The sequence below is a fragment of the Colletes latitarsis genome, chromosome 11 (assembly GCF_051014445.1).
Source record: "Colletes latitarsis isolate SP2378_abdomen chromosome 11, iyColLati1, whole genome shotgun sequence".
NCBI classification, from domain to species: domain Eukaryota; kingdom Metazoa; phylum Arthropoda; class Insecta; order Hymenoptera; family Colletidae; genus Colletes; species Colletes latitarsis.
In genome coordinates, this window is record NC_135144.1 from 8,600,329 (window position 1) to 8,618,535 (window position 18,207).

An 18,207-nucleotide genomic window follows, 5' to 3' on the forward strand; every position below is an offset into this window, starting at 1 on the left:
CAAAAATGATTATAATTGGTCTCTGCAACCGAAAATAATTTTTTTAGTATGATGTGAAATTTTTTAATTTCGTCTAAAAACTTCAGTACCTACTCGAATTTTTTTCTCGAAAGTGGGTAGGATTTCAGGGGTACGTGTATTCATCAAAAATGATTATAATTGACCCCCGCAACCAATAATAATTTTTTCAGAATGATTTGAAATTTTTTAATTTAATTTTTTAATAACTTTTAACGAAGCTTCAGTCAAAAAATTGATATTCTTGATTTTCGTCTTATTTTGGCTTCTAGAATCCCTCATTAAAATTTTTCCCAGAAGTGGTCGAACACCCTGTATAGAGTGTCTAAAATGTACGCATATTTAATTATATCATGCAAAACATTAAAAAATATTCAACGTCTTATCATTTTGTCCCGCGCTTTATACAAGGTGTCCCAGCATCTGTAGTACAACCGAGGTGGGGGTGATTTTACATGAAAAAACTAATCGAAAATAAGGAATAAAATTTGTTCATTTGAGGTTTTGTTCTCGAGAAAATCGATTTTGAATATTCAGCGAGTACGCGACCACTTAACTATGGCCCAGATAGGTGGATCTCGATACAGACTTCTGTTTATGTTTTCACTTCTGTACATTCCTGTTGACATGACGTTCTGAGCACTTCACACAACTGAGTCACAGTTTCATTTGGTGTCTTAGTATGTTATTATCTTCGGTTTTGACTAACAGTTTCTATCAATCCTTCGCAATGAGTAGATATACAAATCGAGAATACCCCACCACATTTTTCTTGAAAAGTTAAGAATTTATTAAATGACCTACACGAAGTTTGGATTGGCCGTGGTGGTCCAATAAACTGGCCACCAAGATCCCCAGATTTGACACCCCTTAATTTCTATCTATGGGGTCATGTTACATCAAAAGTGTACGAGGAGGAGATTACGAGCCTTCCTCAACTAACAGCGAGGATCGTTTAGTATTTGAAGAATACATTAGAATGCGTTCATACGAATTTAATTCGACGAGTACAGTTGTGTATGCAGCACAATGGGCAGCATTTCCAACAACTTTTGCATTAAAAAAGTAAATTAGTAACTAAATTACATGTCTTATTTTCATTTAAATTCACTCTAAATCCATAGGCAGAAATGAGTAATACAACACATCACCTTGATACTAATGAAATTGGTACTACTTATAAGTAACATATGACTTGTATCGAGATACATCCATCTAAACCATAGTTACGTATACTCGTACTCGCTGAATATTCAAAACCGATTTTCTCGAGAACGATACCTCAAATGAAAAAATTTTATTTTTTATTTTCGAATTATTTGTTTATGTAGAATCACCCCCACCTCGGTTGTACCACCGATGCTGGGACACCCTGTATAGCGTCTGAATCATAGTCCAACGATGAATAATATTCGCAATTAAACAAAATGTATTCGTACAAAATCCGAAGGGCTTCCGCGAGACATCAATCGAATTTCACGCACGTACGGAACTGCGTTTTTTCAGCTGGCACGCTCGGAATATTGAATTTCCAGAGGGCACGGACAAGGTTCGCATGGATAAGCAAACGGTAGGAAGTTGATTCTCTCCGCGAGGCCGATTTCACAATGCCCGCGGTGGGTCCGATACACGACGGAAAAGAGCGATTCAGCCGCGCTAACTATTGCTTTTGCGATCATCGTTCGACGATGTACGTGCACACTTCATCAGGCTCGTCGATAAAGGCTGGCTCCGGAACCTTTTTTTGCACGTTTCGCTATCGATTCCACGCTCGCCAGACATTGTCGAGGGCTCGGTAAACACTAAACTGCGGTTAATTCAGGTACTTCATCGCACTGATCGTTGACACGGTTTTTTCTATCGGTTATTTTTAGTTTCAATCGGCAGTCTTGCAGACAGTATCGCCACAGCCGGAAAAGAAAGCTTCCGAGGAACAGCCACTGGTAATTTTCTCTGCTACCCAGGTTTTCGTTCAAAGCTACAGTGTCGCACAAAAACAGGACGTTTGATATTCTTGAATGTCTTGCGTGAATGTAATTTAATATACGTACATTTTAGACACTCTATACAGGGTGTTCGGCCACCTCTGGGGAAAATTTCAATGGGAGATTCTAGAGACCAAAATAAGACGAAAAACAAGGATACTAATTTGTTGATGGAGGCTTCGTTAAAAAGTTATAGAAACATTTCCGGCCACATAGTATATTTTCAGTAAAGAATTTTTTTCTCGAAAATACGTAGGATTTCGGCGGTGTGTGTATTCACCAAAAATGATTGTAATTGAATCCTGCAACTAAAAATAATTTTTTCAGAACGATTTGAAATTTTTTTTTTCAGTGTAACCAGACAGTTATGGTCAGACATATTTTCAGTAATGAATTTTTTTCTCGAATGTAGGTAGGATTTCGAGGGTATGTTTAATGACTAAAAATTATTGTAATTGACCCCTGCAACCGAAAATAATTTTTCCAGAAAGATTTGAAATTTTTTTTTCTCCGAAAAATTTCAGCACCTACCACCTGTCGATTTTTCTTAAAAATTCGTTTCTCATTTTTAATAAATTTGTTTGACGTCCTACGAAAAGTTTGTATAGTACTTTTTCGTTGGTATCCATGAGCTCTACTTCCATACTCATTGAGATACGTACACTATTGTAGAAGTTATGGACGTTTGAAGATTGGGCCATTTTTTAGGGGTATTTCTCACTTTAAGGGGTTAAAGAACAACTTTTAGAATATTCTTAGAATTTCTACAAATTCTTCACCAAACTACGCGTTATTTGCCGTTTGGAACATTAAAATCCTCTGATCCGTTCAGAAGTTATGACATTTTAAAGATTCGCATGAAATTTTCAGGAAACATTTCTGCCCATACATTACATTTTCGATTAGGAATTTTTTTCTCGAAAATGGTTGGGATTTCGGGGTATGTGTATTGACCAAAAATAAATGTAATTGACCCCTGCAGTCAAAAATAATTTTTCCAGAATGATTTTAAATTTTTTAATTTAATTTTTTAATAACATCTTAAGGAAGCCTTGATCAACAAATTGATATTTTTGATTTTCGTCTTATTTTGGCCTCTAGAATCTCCCATTAAAATTTTTCTGCACACCCTGTGTATTAGTAATGTCCTTAAAGGTGAACATAATTCATCTCAAGGGGCCATTCTACTTTGTAAGCACGAAAAATACATGTTTCTTTGTGATTTTTTTTTTGCGGGCTATTAAAAAGCGATTAATTCCGGGTTTTGTGGATATATTTATTATATATTTAATTATATTTACAAATTTTTGCAACACATAATATTTATTGATTACGCTATTTTTATTGGTCAACGACCAACAGGTTTTACGAACGGCACCCGACTGCGTATGTGATATCTTGCGAGTAAGTTATCCGAAATCCAAAAACCAAAAATATTCTTAATATAGATAAGTTTGGTTATAGCATGAACTAGGATCTTTTCAAAGAAACGAAAAATGGCAAAATGGCAGCTATTTTACGAAAACATACTGAATATTTTCATATATTCGGTTGCCTTTTTATTAATAAAAGAAAAAGTATTGCATATATCGCAATTATCCTAGTTCGTGCTGTTTTTAGAAAAAAGATGTCTTGAAAAGATGTTTTTAATTAATATCGGGCAATATTATTGTATTCCTAGAACTGGGTTTTCCAATGTTTTTTTGGAAAAACCAAAGCATAAATTCCAATTGATTTAAACACCGGTATGGAGAAATTTTTATTTAAAGAAAACATTTTATCAGTGTAATGGTATCTCCTTAGGAAACATAAAAACCATTGAATTTTTATTGTAACCGTTTTATTACAGTTTTATGAATATATAAAATTCTTTATATTAAAGAAACAAATTGCGTCGATGAAAAAATCTTTTAAAGTCCCTAACAAACCCGCACAGTCAACAAAATTTTAGTCAAATCAGAATTATATGAATTTTCTCTTGTTTCGAGTAACTTATCGCGAACGATAATATCGACAAACTGACCAATTGTGCGAACATGTTTATTTACACTTACATATAACCGGGCCACGTTTTCGTCTCTAAAGCCACGATAGACAAAAATTCTTAATTTCCATTTAACCTTTGAACTCGAAGGTAATATTTCCATCAGCTCTCACTATGCAATAAAACATCGATAATTGCGCAAAACTCCGAAAAAATTAGAAAAAAAATATTCTTCGCAATGCTAATGGCTTTTTCAATCTCCTCCGCCAATTTTCACTCTATTCCCCAGTTCTTTCCACAATTGGATCCCACGAATCCGTGTCTGGTAATTTTTCTCAACTAATTCCCCCTCGGGTCGTGCGCGAGTTACGCGTGCAGGTGCACGCGGTGCAATTCAAATTCATTTAATCATCGTTAGATTCAGCGAATTCTCCGGACGTAACCGGTTCTCGTTCGCGAATGAACACGTTTCAAACGAGGAAATTATTGGATTCGCCCGGAAATTGTGAAATTCCCGATAGCGCCGATCGCAGGTCTGCGCCTCCTTGCATTTACGCGTCGTCCACGACAGGATTTCACGGTTGCGTCGCGCCGCGTTGCGTCCGCGGAAGAATTTCTAACCCGTTACAGGGAAGTTGGCCTGGAATTCCGCGATCGTGTTGCTTTGGTCCCTTTTAACGAGCCGATACCCTTTGAGCCAGCTCCGGGCTTACGAAGCCGGCGCTCTCCGCGCGATATAAAAGCGAACGGGGAAAGCTTTTTTCACGGTGGACGTAACGTGATCCGGGAAACAACATTAATGAGCACCCGGGAGCCCCTATTGTCTAATGGCGGAATCCGGGAGCACTTTTCAGTCCTGCGCGTTCGAGTGCTTGCCAGGGATTAAACTGTTAAGTGTACCAGAAGTACGGTTTGAAAGCGTTTTCTAAAGGACAAAAGAGATTCTCTGTTGGCTGCCGTTCCGTAGCTCGCGAAACTTTACTCGACGATTGTCTCGATCCGAATGAGATTTTCTTCAAGTATGATCGGGTCAGTTATGGGACCGAAACATTACTACAGTGGATGTAAAAAGTATTCGTACGGTGGCTAATTACGACTATAATGTTGAATAATAATACACCTTTACTTTTAACCGACTCTGTCAATTTTTAATATTCAACAAAATTTGAGGTCCAAGCCCTACTCACGCCCCAAATAAATAAAACTATATTTGAATTTTTGCTTCAAATAATTGTTATTCCTGCATATTCTTGAACGCATAAATAGTATAGTCGGAGCCACGATATAGCGAGGTCGTAAACTAAACTCTTGAGGGTTGGGACCGACTACTGCTGGGGTACTTAGGACCGTACATAACATCTTGATTGAGGGTGCCTTTCTGAATGTCTTTCTGTGTCCGTAACTGCACTAGCTTCTTTCATTTTCTACATGCATATATTATAGGCAGGTAAATTAAGATATTAAAGACTTGAGTAAGACCTTTACCTCTAACGGTACCTCTAAAAATGGCTTTTTAAAAATGGAGACACTATTCACTTGTTCCGGGAGCTGAAATGTGTAAACTTTGACACCTACACGAGTTTACTATGCAACGTTTCAAACAGTTCAGCTTTATCGTTTTCTCATCAAAAAAAACTCTCAAACTTGAGCATTTTTAAGAGCTTCAAAAGTCTCCTCATGTCGGGAGTTAGTTAAGTATAGTCCGGGCCACGATATAGCGAGGTCGTAAACTCGAGTAGGTGTCAAAGTTTACACGTTTCAGCTCCCGGAACAAGTGAATTGATAGAAATACAAGCAGCTAGTGTCGCCATTTCTAGAAAGCCTTTTTTAGAGGTATCGTAACAGGTAAAGGTCTTACTCAAGTCTTTAATATCTTAATTTATCTGCTTATAATATACAGGGTGTTAGGCTACCCCTGGGAAAAATTTTAATGCAAGATTCTAGAGGCTAAAATAATACGAAAATCAAGAATATCAATTTGTTAATGGAGGCTTCGTTAAAAAGTTGTTAAAAAATTTCAAATTATTCTGAAAAAATTATTTTTGATTGTGGGGGTTAATTACAATCATTTTTGGTGAATACACATACTCTTGAAATCCTATCCGATTTCGAGAAAAAAATTCATTACCGAAAATATAACGTCTGATCATGAATGAATGATTCCCCTGAAATTTCACGTGTTTCAAATCGCTCTAAAAAAATTATTTTTAGTTGCAAGGGTCGATTATAATCATTTTTGGTCAATAGACATACCACTGAAATCCTACCCATTTTCTAGAAAAAAATTCGAGGTGTGAAATTTTTCGACAAAATTAAAAAATTTTTTAAAAATATTGATAAACATTACTATTCAGCATTTTAGTCGTAATTAGTCACTGTAAGAGTACTTTTTACACCCACTGTAAATCTTTTACTCTGTAAATCTAGAATGACTCGTCGCTGAGAGAGATTGTAATACTCAAGCATTGGACATTCAAATCAAGTCAAATGTTTGTCGAACTTGAGAAAATTCGATCTATTCGATTGTTTGAACAACTTCATTGTTTACATAGAACGTGAGAATGACTATAATGTAATGAGTTAAAAACTTATATGTTAATTATATGTTTTAAGGATTTTACCCTTCCTTTCCTTTATGCAAACTATGGAAATTCAAATATTAGACCATCTCAAGTTATTTAATCCTTAAGTGGACTCTCAATTTCAACTGAATTATTTTACTTAATGTTGATTCTTATCAAATTGGTAAATGGAAATCAACTTTCCTTTTGAAACATTTAAAAAACAATAAATGGATTAAATACATAAATTTTACATAAATTTTCACATAATTACATTCGTATGTATTAAAGAATCATTATTTTAAACTTACGGAGGCCACTTAAGGGTTAAATGAACAGGTATTTTTTTTTAAATATCTAGCAAACTGTATTATTCAAATATAGTACTATAATTAAGTAAGAATAATTAAGAATAATCAAGAGCCACGGACATGGTTTTTATTAGATCAGATATGCATATTACTGTTGTTTATATAAACAGGAACAGTTGTTGAAAACGGTTAAATGGTACAAAGTATCCAGAAAAATGCAGCATGAAACTTTAATGTACACTAAAACAAGCTACCTATATTCAGTAGGAATGGAGGGACATTAAAAAGCACGATTTGTCATAATCTAACTTCTGGTTCCACAAAATGACCTTTGATGACTGTAGATTTACATATAAGGCGAGGCACCTAACATACACACTTTGAACAGCTTGTAGATTACTTATTGCACGAAGCAATATTAAGTACGTATAAAAGTTGCATAATTTCGATGCAGTCATTAGGAGATGTATGAATTCTTTCAGACGTCAACTTTGATTTTCTAAAAGAAACACCCAGAATTGAATTCGATAGAACAATAAATTTTGAAAATAAAAGCATCGAGTTGCACCTATTTTAAAACTAATATTCCTTGAGATATTAAGTTACTAATAGAAAACAATTTAATTAACTTCAAATTATAGGTCGTTGAACTCGTTTACCTTTCAACAGAACATTCTCTAAAATAAGCGATTGAAAACATTTTAATTGAGAAAATAAATGTTATTCTATAATTGTAAGAGTATAAATATTGTAAGAGTATTTCTTTAATATTTAACTAAATAATGCTCTGTCAGAAATTAATTGGCAACTCTTAATTAATCGATTATGAAATATTTTCTAGCGTATGTATACTGTTATAAGCATTACCTTATATAACTGTTCTACATTTTGGTTACATATTAATTATTTATTTGATTTTGGGGCATATCTTTTAAATTTTATTACGATCTCTCAGTTTTCCTTTGAAACAGCGATTAACAGATACACGTAATTAAGTTTCATTTACAATTCGTTAGTATCAGACTCGATTGACAAAACTATCAAGTTCAAAAATATCGAGTTCAACACTACCTTTAAAGAAATCTAATCCTATGGGTTTGTTTTACAAATCACTTGTTACAATAATTGCAAAGGTATCAGACCTGTACATTGCATTTCACGAGCAAGAATAAACGGGCAACAATGGCAAACATTTTTTTTAGAAACATTCAGCTTTCCAATGTAAACGTTCCAGCCAAAGTGCTTTGACGATTTCAATCAGTACGAGTGTAATTTCCTTCTACACACTGTTCCTTAGTTCTCTGTAGATTGGAAAACTCTTCGTTGTACACAAAATAGACACGGAAACGAAACTTTTAACGATGCTTTTGATTGTGAGAATATTTTGTACCCCCGATGTCAAAATGAAACTTTAACTCGAGTGAGTTCAACATTTATTTTAGATTGTCCTTTTGGAATTGCAATGTATTTTTGCACGAACGAATATAATGTCTTCGTCAAGTTAAAACACTGAAGCTTTGTTTTATGAAATAGAATAATAAATACGATGGTGTGGAATGATGAACTATAAATATTCTTCGATTCTTCCTTCTACAATTCATTTTAAATTGAAAATACATAATGTATTAAACTTTCTTCAGTGAAAAGTACAACTTGTTCATACAGCAAAATACGTATCTCTTTTTTCCTTTCCAACTACTGGAGGCACTCTTTATTCATTAGTACAGGCATTACTACTTTCCTTAGACCTATATTCGATCGAACGAATTGAAACTGTAACTACCTCTTTCAGAAGATTGGGGTGTGGTTATAGATTTCTCTCAAATGAATGTAAATTGCGTAATTTGATGAACAAAAAGGAGGATGGCTGCTAAGTTTTGTACAGAGAAATGCATATAAGTCACGAGCCTGAAAGGATCGAAAAAGAATTGATTCGTCGTTCACAAGGATTTATACAGATTCTTTTAGGAGGAAATACTCAAGACACGATGGCTGATTATAGAATAAAAGATAAATTAACGTCTTCAGAAGCGAATTAAAAAGTACAAATAATAACAAATCGTTTCTATTATTATTCCAATTTGAATTCTTGTTAGCTGACCACTCTATCTTTATGCAAGCCTTTATAATTCTTCAGAATATAAGTTTTGTAACTCTCCAAAATATAAATAATATCCAATAATAATAAATAGTCTGTAGAAACAAATTAAAAAGTACAAATAATTACAACTCGTTTCTATTATTATTCTCGTCAGTAGAACACTCTATCTTTATGCAAGCCTTTATAATTCTTCAGAATATAAATTTTGTAACTGTTCAGAATATAAAATTGCCTTTAAACCAATTGGTGTCCTGTTCAGGGTCTTCTGATGGATGATAGTTTATTAATAAGGTGCTCTCTGAAGCTCCACTGTACTAATGTCTTTTAAATTGTCACTTGCAATTGGTTATCTCTCCACTACTTCGTAGAACTTCTCTTACAGATCCTGTTTCTCGATCGCCCTTATTACTTCTCGTTACAGTAAAACATTGATTATTGCAACCTCGATTAGTTCGTGAGGGTCTCGTTCGTTGTATTCTCTTGTCAAATGGAAGTTGGTAAGTGAACTAACTACTAATAATGACCACTGGTAGTAGAGATATACTATATAACTGGGTTCCACTTCATTCGATTAGTTATATACCTTGATTGCATGAAATTTTAGCCACATTTGTTCCGTAATAATCGAGGTTCTATAAATAATACGGCTTAATTCCTACAACTTCTATTTGGTGCTCAACTTGTTTCAGCTAAGCCCTAAGCTTTTTCAATCTACATCAGCACTCAGAGTCAGATAACATTCGATGAAAGTAGCAGAGGAATCGAGTGTATCGCGTGGATTTTTGTTTTTAACGTAATTCAATTTTTATTATGCTTTAATATGGTATACAGGGTTATCCAAAAGTATAAGTAGTGTTTGTCTCTTGTCAATTTCTTTTATTCCTAATTTTTTATTTGCACACGTGATTTTTTCTTATATATAGTGATGATGATATACTGAATGATACTTGAAAATTTTCTTCGCGTAATATCAAATTGGAGACTCAACTTTATCACAGTGAAAATTGTCAAGAAATAAAGTGAAATTGCTCATCAGTTATTAGGTTTAGGGCCAATACAGATCAACACTTTTTTACTCGGAATTTAATATTCTATTTAAAAAAACAAAAGTCGACCTTCCAACCATGCGACTTTTTTATACAAAATTTTTTTTTAGCAACGCATACTTTAAAAAGGTGCACAACTTGCATAGACTACCCTGTATATTAATTTTAAGGTCACGCGAGAGATGTCAGCTTTGCTTCCTTCAAATTTGAACTTCTCAACAGAAATAACACAGCCTCTCGTCGATACATGGGAAAAGCAGGACAGATATTACTCAGCAATCTAAGGAATAGGAGAAAAAGCAGAATAGCTTTTCAGTTTCCTATCTTCGGAACTCAATATTCGATAATGTCTTCTCATTTTTCTGAATAGCTAATAACGTGTCTCGTGTACGTTATGTACCGTGCTTTCGTTATATTACAGTACAGAGATGAAAGCTTCACGGTACGCGATAGATCTTTCGTAGTAGCACTTTCTTTAAAATTACTTTCCGCGAGTTCAGCTGAATAAAAATGTTCACAGTATTTACTATTTTCAACAAAATACGATTTTTGTAGAGAATAAATACGCCCAGAAGTCAAAAATTTAAAAAAAACAAAATGATAATAGTGATGATAATATTTTTTGGCGGGAAGAATACTAAATAAAATATTCTTCTAGCGATTGTCTATAGAATTGTAACCAAAAATAATTTTTAATTAAATTTTTTTTAACTGCTTGTTTCTATATTAAACGATAACATCAGTACTATTTAAAACATTGAATGATATTAACAATCATAACTATGTGTATTATTAACCAATTTAAAATATGTTGAAGAGATGTTTTTAAGTACTGTGTCAATGTTTCATGAATATTCTGAATAAGTAATCGTTCTGAAAAATAATACTTGTACGAACTAAGGATCGTTGCGATGCACTCGAATCCATCACTACATTCGTTCAATGCTAGCGACCTCTGAGCATCCGATCTGTCGGCTGAGTGCAGGAAGAAATGAAAGAGTTTACCTCAACAGGGTAACCCACAAGAGGTTTCCCTAGTAGATTCTTTCATTTTCCCAACGATAGCGAAATATTGGAAGCATTTTACGATTCATCACTATTAACCAACTTTGCCACTGATTTCATTCAACTTTCTTAATAATATTTATCATTATCACCATCGTTATTGTTATTATTCTTTCCTACTACTTCTATCTATTTACCTATGTATGCAATATGTAATGATATTGAATCTTTCAAACAATTATAATGTTTTACTCGAATAATTTACGATACATTTAAATCCAGTTCTTCTACGAGGCTTGCAAAAGATGAAAACTTATATTAATAGGTAGACGAAACCTTTATAATAGAACTTGTACATAAAATAAAAGATAGCAATTGTATTCATCGTTTTCAAACACAGATCACTTTCACAACCTATATATTACAATGGCAATTCAAAAAATCGTACTTGTCGAATAAAAGAAAGAACTCAAGAAAATAAGAGAGCAAAACTGAAAACTAAACTCAGAAGAAATATAAACCGTAACAATTTATACATAGACATTACTTTTACACTTTTATTTAATCTCACGATCAAGTTTAGAATTCGTTGGGATATACTTGTCGAATAGAAGAAAGATAGAATTCAAGAGAATAAAAGAATAAAACTAAAAACTAAACTTAGAAGAAATCGTAACAATTTATACATAGACATTACTTTTACACTTTTATTTAATGTTATCATCAAATTTAAAATTCGTTGAGACAGGGTTGACTCCACTTTCGTCGAGCCTTCCATGTAAATTCTTTTATTTGCTGGACCTTAGTCGCGAACAGCGATTGGAATCAGTGACCTCGTCTAATATGCAACTCCCCTGAGTGCAATTTTCCTACATCCTATACGCATCACAGTCCAACGCTCCACATGCGACAAGATAGACGGCATTTGCAATTTCAGAAGACGATCTCACATTATCCTACAGTCGTATTCATCACTGATTCGCTAATCAATACCACCAAATTAAAGTTTACGCGCGATAGAAAAATATACAAGGCCTGATGTACGATTAAATAAGACAAACAAGAAGAAAACACGAGACTTCACTGTATACAGAGAGCTCCTAACAGAGATAGTTCTTTTAAGAGGTACGTTTTCACATATTTCTAGAGTATATTGATCTACGTATACACAGGGTGCTCTAAAACATGTGGATTCAACTCACTAACAATAAGAAAATAGACTCCTATAAACAAACATCCATACGTCCTTTTCTCCGAAAAACAGTTTTTATATTATACGAATTATTTTCACTGAAATTATTTGAAATGCAAGCAAAAGTATGCAGACCAGCTGGAACGAAATATCGAAAATGTTTTGAAACACAAAAGATTGAAGACTAAAGGAAGTGGTTCAAAGCTATTGACGTGTAGCATTACTAACAGGAATAAATAATAATAAATTCTCAAAGTGACTACCGTTCTCACGCAGATAAAGATTATATTAGATAAACATAAGATAAGTTAGACATCGATACCTTTCGCAATGTCTTTGATAATATTTATCTGATCAAGTGTCTCTGACACAACGACTATAACACTTCTTTTTCTTCATTTCATTGTTCTCATTGTACAATTACAACACAGTTTGGGCAACTTGAGATTCAACAAATCATGAAAATGATTATAAATTCTCTTTACTATGGAAATTTTGTAAATAATTAGAAGAGTCTAAGTAATGCAGTAATATTAATTTTCCTGTCAGAAAAGTTGAAACTTTTTCTTTTTAAAATATTCATTGTTAAACAATATGCAACCTCTGGTTAGGTTCGTACAATTAGCGTGATAGAAGCAACCTTCGAAAACCTTGTCCCACAAATTCCTGCATAATACCGAACGAAAATGGGATAATAATCCACCTATCATAAATTATATCCCTTATTCAGGTTTTAAGCAAATTACACCGGACGCGGATTCATAAATTTTCGAGCCTTTCCAGGTCGCATCTCGTAACGCAGCTATTTCTACTATATTCGGATTTCATCTCTGGCTTGTCTTGAATTTTAAAAGAATCCTCGCGCGAAACTTTCTGGCATACGTCCCGGGGAAATGAATCTAGAGGGTTTCGTTTGAAACAGCGAATTGCTACGAAACGTTTCGTCAGTGTTCAAGCTTCCTGGTAGCGACACGATGAAATAGTATATCTAAAATTGTGCACATAATAAACGTGATGTTCAGACACGGTAACGCAATTCTGACGAAAACCGAAACGATCCCACCCCGCTGGTAAAATAAACGAAACAAACTGTTGACGTAAGAAACGATTTACTACCGAAACAACCAAATTGTTGAAAATAATATTAATATTAGGCGATGGAATCATCCAGCGATGATACAAAAATAACTCGAATAAGTTTTTGAATTGAGGAAAGTCTATCGTGGGATGTAGAAGTTCGTTTTACACATTAGAAATTTTAATCTGTTTTTGCAGAATGAGAGTGATCTCTTTTGGTGTGTTACAATTAGATAGATTAGCGAAGAAACTATATTTAATAAATGCTCAAATCGATATCCCATTAATTAGTTTAATGTACACTTTCCATACTCGCCACCAGAGGGCTACGCTCAATTTAGCTTCTCGCAAGCGCTCGACAGACCCTTTCGTTCCTATATTCAGGGTATTCACTTTATTAGTAGCCAACGATTACTTCTAAAACTGTTGTGATTAGAAAAAAATTAGACAGGATAAAATTTTATAATTCTTTTATCATCAATATTTATATTATTTTCGGGAATAAATGTTTCAATATTTCATAATATTATATTTAGAAATGTTTCTTCTAGTATCTTGTTGCCATTTAGTATCAAAGTGATTACATCTATTCCTATTCTTATTGAGCAATGTCAGTTCTACGTTGTAAACTGTTTAGTGATGTTCCATGTGAAATAATAGACACATGTGAACATTTAAAATGGTTCCCAAAATATCCAGATCTGACACCTTTAGATTTCTTTTTATGGAGAACTCTTAAATTTTGTGAGACATCCCATAAATAGTTGAGATTATACAGAGCTAACTTCTAATTGTCCCACTTTAATTATTTATATCTTAAAAACAGTTAAGTATTTATAACTAATATTTTACATGCACTAAAAGAGATGAAGTCTTCTACCATTCTGCAAAAGCACATTAAAGTCGAACAGTTCGAGTCCTTCCCTTGTTAGTGAGTTTATACCTCCTATCTTAAGTCCAATATCCCCACCCTAATCTACCTTCGCCAAAAGGGCATATTAAAAAGATTCAAAGCCACTCCTTTCTTGACCCAACTGGCTAATAAGCAGGTGTGTCCCAAGGGTCGCAAAAGATAAGTCTCCCCCTCATAACTCGGCTAATTTCGCGAACTTCTAAATCAAATTTAAATTATATATTCGAAAATGCACGTGGAATCGAAATTCAATTTTTTTAACCGGTAAAAGAATAGAAACCTCCCTTGACGAGATTGCTCTTCGTCGTGGAAAGTAAAATTAAGATTCCGTCGTTGCTAAAAGTTGCTCAAAATTTAATACGATTACAATTGTTATAAAATTATTTTAATTTTAATCGCCAGATACTTTCGATTCGATGTTAAAGGCATCATGACGAATACTTAATTGAGACGAGCCCTCGACGCTGACTATAGAGTTTGCAATTTAAGTTACCGGTATGACAGATCTCAATCTGCAAATTAATTTGAACCGTTAGATCTAATCTTCCAAAGCGATAACGTGCAATCACTGAGTCAATGTCCGCGAGGAATTTAATAGCGAGGCGGGCAAATCAAAGCGTGCTTAACGTCGTACTTCGGTTCGATTCTATTGATAAACGTCGATGAAAGTCGCGAGAATTGCGTAAATTAAAATTTCGTTATTTTACGATTGGAATTCGGAAGAAATGAAACATCGATCGTGTGTATCTATGTTTAAACGATTCACAAAAAATGGTCTAAAAATACATTCCTGGCTACTAAGGATCCCTACTTTCTCGCAAAAAATTGTTAAACTTATAGAAAATCGTAAAAGTTTCTCGCTCGAAATCCAGACTTTTTCAACGATTGTAGAAAGTTAACTTTCTGTTGCATTATTGAATTATTCGCAATATCCTATGAGACATAATTCGATTAGATTTTTTATATCGGTCCAGGATAATCCGTACTTACAACTTGATTACCGCGACGATACGAACAGTGTGAAATTTCATGAATGAGATATGTACTCGCGCTGTCAGTTTGAGTAGCTCGTTAAAAACCGACATATGTATCGCTTACCTTTATCCTGGGGGACCATTCGTCACGGGTGTGCCATCGAGAATGCTTAACTTCCCACGCACCGCGTCTATTCTGGCTGGTTAGAAAATTACTTAAACGGAAAATAATATCACACCCCAGCTGCCACCGATACGGAATTTCAAACGAACGACTGGCAACGACCGATCCCTAAACTATCCGTACATGTCGCGTACTTCAGTCGCTCATGCCGTCCGGCCCTGTTCTGACAAAAACGATTTTTCCCTCGAATGAACTGCTCTATCAAATGTACATATCTGTTGCCATTTTCGATATGGGGTCCCGCAGGATGTCCAGACGTGAACGCGTTTCGGGACTGACACCGACTAAACTCCTGTCGACTGGCAACCCATAGGACAATCTTGCCTTCGGCTCCTGCGCCTGGCGGCTTTCGTTCAGCGACACCGCTCTTTCGATCATACAAATCAAGGTCTTATCTACCGTCGGTATTATAAGAAACAATGGTATCGAATTATCGAGAAATAAAAATCAATAGCGTAGACCACGAGCAAAATAGACCGGTTATCCAATGCATTTTCGTGTCGCATGTGATGTTACCAATCGAGAAAAAGTAAGACCCCAGCGCCACGTATAAGAAAAATTATAATTGAATTATGGGAATAAGACTGCAGTGCTAACTGTAATTGAAATTGTAAGTGAATTATGGAATTGGCTTATAGAATTTGAATCGTGACTTTCCAACTTGTGGATTTTCGTGGCCCAATCTGACTGCCATACCGACCTGAAAATTCAGAGGTGATTTTAGCGTCCTCTTCTCATGGATAGTGGTCAGTTGAGAAACTATTCACTGAAGTAGTGATAGAGAGACAGCTGCAGTGTGTGGATGAATAAAAAAGCCAACCCAGTATCATCACACGGCAGACCAGGGGCAGAAATTTTTCGACGAAAAGAAATTTTTTCAAATCGTTTTAAAAAAATTATTTTTAGCTGCGGGGGTCAATTACAATAACTTTTGGTCAATAGACATATCCCCAAAATTCTACGCACTTTCGAGAAAAAAATTCGTGCAGATGTCTAAATTTTTCAGCGAAAAAAAAAATTTCAAATCGTTCTAAAAAAATTATTTCCGATTGCAAGGGTCAATTGCAATAATTTTTGGTCAATAGACATACCTCCGAAATCCTACTCGTGTTCGAGATAAAAAATTCTGATGTAAAGTCTACTCGTATATCTCGTCCGTGAGAAAAGTGCTTAAACGTGACATCTAACGCATTTTTTAGGTCTATAGTGTTCTAGAGCCCCATTACCATGTCGGTATCACTCGCAACCTTACCAACAAGCCATAGAAAACGATCATGGCACTTAAAAAGGTAGGAAATGAAATTAGAGGAATTCTTTTCTTCTTCGACAAACTCAAACTGTACGGACGAGAGTCATGTACTGGCATCAATTGCGATTGAAAATTTAGCAACCAGAATTAAGTCGAGGTTCAAAATTAGAAACAGCCGTCTCAGGCACCGAAGAAGTTCAGTTGATGCAGCTAAAACAGCAGCTTTGTAATTGTTCGATGTTACCCTGAAAAGTAAACACGAAGAAATAATTGCAGCACTAAAAACAATCGCGATAAAATTCATGATATTGTATTTACAACGCGAGTAATTTTTATAATTCGCAACGCTACTACAAACCGTAATTAGCATTTATACGCAACACTACCCTGGAAAAGCAAACGCGAAAAATTCCCATTGTTCGCAACACTAAATGGAATTTTACAATTAATGCAAATTATTTGCAAAACTAACTAGGCAAAGAAACGCGAATAATTTATACTACGCAACGCTGATAACAAACCGCTATCAAAATTCTTATTCGCAACACTACTCTGAAAGAAAACGCGGAAAATATTCATCGTTCGCAACTCTAACTGCTATCGTGATCTCGTCGCAACGTTATCCTGGAAGCAAACGTGATAATATTCATATACCACGACACTAATAAAATCGCGTATTAAATAATGTGCAACGCTAATTTTACTAATGCGTACAGCCGTAACAGGCTGTTTCGTGATGCGGGAGAACGTGCCATCTGAAAAACTACAAGTACTACAACTACAGGCGACAACAGTGACATAATAGGAACATGGAATGACTCTCCATCCTCATCCGAAGATGAAGATGAAGAACCATTTGATGCAGCCCACTCTTGCGACAGTTTGTCAGGGCCTCTTCGACTCCTGAGAGTCTCTTCTTTCTTCGGCGGTCCTGCCAAAGCCTGAAACTTAAACCTACGCTCGAGATTCCGTGCAATACACAGTCCTCCAACGATTCTACGAATCGTTATCGGAACAGATGTGAAGAAACTCGAGCGGGACGAGCGTTTCGGGGATCCTATCGCGAACGAACGCGATCGCGAAGAGCGACTGTAAAGTCGCACGATTCCAAGAATCGAAAGTAAAACCAAAACAAACGGTACAATCCGTTTGGATCGGCTAACGTTTCGATTCTTCAAATCGAACTACAGGTACAAGACCTGTGGCAGTCCTGCCCTGACCCTACCTACTTACATCTAACACACATACCAGAAAGCAAGTTACCTACCTACCTAACCCTATATTTAAAAAATTGCAAAACTCATTCTCGCAAACATACGCTCCACGGTTCTCACACATAATGTCCGGGCGCAAAAGCCTACACTAGAGAGGACGCCCCGGGGTTCCTCCGACACCCGAACTTTCCACACAACATTCACACTCTAATGTTTACGTACCAATACCTGAAATCAACCGACAAAGACTAGCGATCATTGCGTATTTCAAGTAACTTTCAAATAATAGAAGCTTTGATAAAATGATTTTCTGCATTCTGCTGTTTAAAATCAAGTAATTAATTGTATCTACGTTTCATTAAACATTTCATATTATTGTCTTTGAACATGCAA

General features: G+C 35.0%; 1 protein-coding gene across 1 annotated transcript in view; it reads right to left on the bottom strand.

Annotated features, from left to right (window-relative positions):
• The window catches only part of LOC143347749 (uncharacterized), a 318,634-nt gene extending 303,023 nt beyond the window's left edge, over positions 1-15,611 (bottom strand). The window contains exon 1 of the mRNA XM_076777228.1: positions 15,292-15,611. The gene's annotated coding sequence lies outside the window, so the exon portion shown is untranslated. The remainder of the gene's footprint in view (positions 1-15,291) is intronic.
• Positions 15,612-18,207: the final 2,596 nt, after the last annotated feature.